Source organism: Propithecus coquereli, unplaced genomic scaffold (assembly GCF_000956105.1).
Source record: "Propithecus coquereli isolate 6110/MARCELLA unplaced genomic scaffold, Pcoq_1.0 Scaffold158, whole genome shotgun sequence".
Taxonomy (NCBI): domain Eukaryota; kingdom Metazoa; phylum Chordata; class Mammalia; order Primates; family Indriidae; genus Propithecus; species Propithecus coquereli.
The window spans coordinates 1,633,351-1,635,597 of NW_012140302.1; the positions used below are offsets into that span (position 1 = coordinate 1,633,351).

At 37.0% G+C, this 2,247-nt stretch overlaps 1 protein-coding gene across 1 annotated transcript in view; it reads right to left on the reverse strand.

Annotated features, from left to right (window-relative positions):
- The window catches only part of GLTSCR1L (GLTSCR1-like), a 58,055-nt gene that overhangs the window by 19,729 nt on the left and 36,079 nt on the right, over positions 1–2,247 (reverse strand). The gene's annotated exons all lie outside the window — the stretch shown is intronic.

Sequence of the window (2,247 nt, forward strand, 5' to 3'; positions counted from 1 at the left end):
TCTTTGTCTCTAAAAAGACAAAGAACTTTTCTCCTTAAGAAGAAAAGAGCAAACAGTAGGCTCAAACTACATTTATTTATAGATCCTAATGAAAACAAACTATAGAAAAAGATTTCCAAAGTACGTTTTAAAAAGGCTAATATAGTCATTATTTTTTTCATTAAATGAGTTTTCTGCCTCACTATGTACTCATAATTATAACCTGACTTCTATAGTATATTTATTGAAGATTAGAGACCTAGAGAAATGTTCAAAATGGACTGGTCATTTCCAAAGATAACTCACAAAGCTCCTTTAGTTAGTTGTTTTGCAGCAGGCCTTTTTTGTCCTCCCGAATGACTATCCACCTAAAGACAAAACACATCTCTTATTATTCCCTTTTGCAGAAAAAAGAATACAGTTACACATAAAGGTCACTATATTTCAAATGTTTTCAACTACCTAAAAGAGCATATTCTAAGACTATAGAATGTGCTCTGCTAAAAAATAAAACAAGCCCATAGAGTCCAGTAGCAAAGTTGTACTGGGCCAAGATTACAGAAAGCTGCGCTGTCAGTTCCTTAGAAGGACTCAGTTTGTACTTTAAAGCCGGAATCCTTAACTCCCTCCAAATGCAACATTACAGTTTTGAAGAAATGTATTTGTAGGTACCAACTCCATTAACATCTGTAAACTCAGCATATACTACTTAATCTGTCTTCTGACCAGTGAATACAGGAGCACACATGGTTAAGCTCCTGTTACATACAGTCCAGCTGTGTGATCTAACAGGGTATTTCTTGCATCACATTAGGAGAACAAATATACCTTACATCAGAGCCTGAGACCTGAACAGATCCTTCACTGTGTATTCCAGGCAGGCCCAGACTGTAGCAAGTTTCATTAAATTTTTTTTTTTTTTTTGGAGACAGGGTCTTGCTCTGTCACCCAGGATGGAGTGCAGTGGTGCAAGCATAGCTCACTGTAACCTTGAACTCCTGAGCTCAAGTGATCCTCCTGCCCTGGCCTCCCAAAGTGTGGAGATTTACAGGCGTGAGCCACTGTGCCTGTCCCCTAATTGGTAAGTTTGATGGAGAAGACACTAAGTTCTTAGCTGAAAACAAAAAATTTTTCCTTCCTTGTTAGATGAATGGTTTGAAATTTTTTGAGGTTTAAAAGCCAAAGTTGGATCAAAAGACCCTGGGGACTGCCTACTTAATACACTCCTTGCTGCTATGTCAGAAAAAAAAAAAATCTCTCAGCATAACTAGGCAGAACAGATCCACTTTGATATGATAATAAATGATGCCTTTAAACAGTAAATTACATTTTTTGAGTGCCCAGTAGGTGCTGGCTCATTATTAATCCATGAGGAAATGAGGCATTAAAGAAGCATTGTAAACATGTCAGAAATAGAATCACATTCATCCTAGAAACACAAATGTAACAAGGCCTGGCTCACCAGGAAGGTGTTCAGTGGCCACCCTTTTGTGGGCACACAGGGGACTGAGCTAACTGTGCACATAATGCTAGCCAGCAACCACAAGGCGGATGACACAACTACATTTCATTCAGTTAGGAAGAAGCTTTGCAAATAGTTTTCTACCTGCACAGCTGAATGGCCAGGAGATGATCCGACTACTTTTTCCTGCTGTGGTTGTGCAGTTCCTAAGGGTGCCGATATAACTTTGCTTCCAGAATCCTGTCCTATTAGAATTAATACATAAGACAATGTTCAAAAGAAACAGTGTATCAGATCCATCATATGATCCCTAGGGCCTGATGTATATAGATTACTGGACATTCTATAAAAGGGATTTATTATAGATGAGGAAGGAGAGCAGAGCAGTACATTTATCTACAAGCTCTGGAGGAAGAGGTTATTAAAGCCAATTTAGGAAATAAATAAATAAATGATACTAAGTAAAAGCTATAAATGCTATAGTGTTAAATTACACATAGTCTGAGAAATAGGCCCCAAGCCAGTAATTTATCAGTACTACAGAACCCTAAAATACAATTTAAGGGAAAGGAGGCCTAACGAGGGAACTGACACGGAATGTTCAAGCTTTTGTCTTTTTTACAAAAAGTCGTATGTGTCATATAATACCAGATTTCATTTTTTCTAAGCAAATTTTTTTCACATAATTTAATGTATTGAACTTTAATTAGAAGTGCTTTTTTCTTTCTTAGTAGTATATAAAATGATGGTACATCTTACAATGGATGGTATCTTAGAGTTAATGCAACGTGGTATGTTATTTGGGT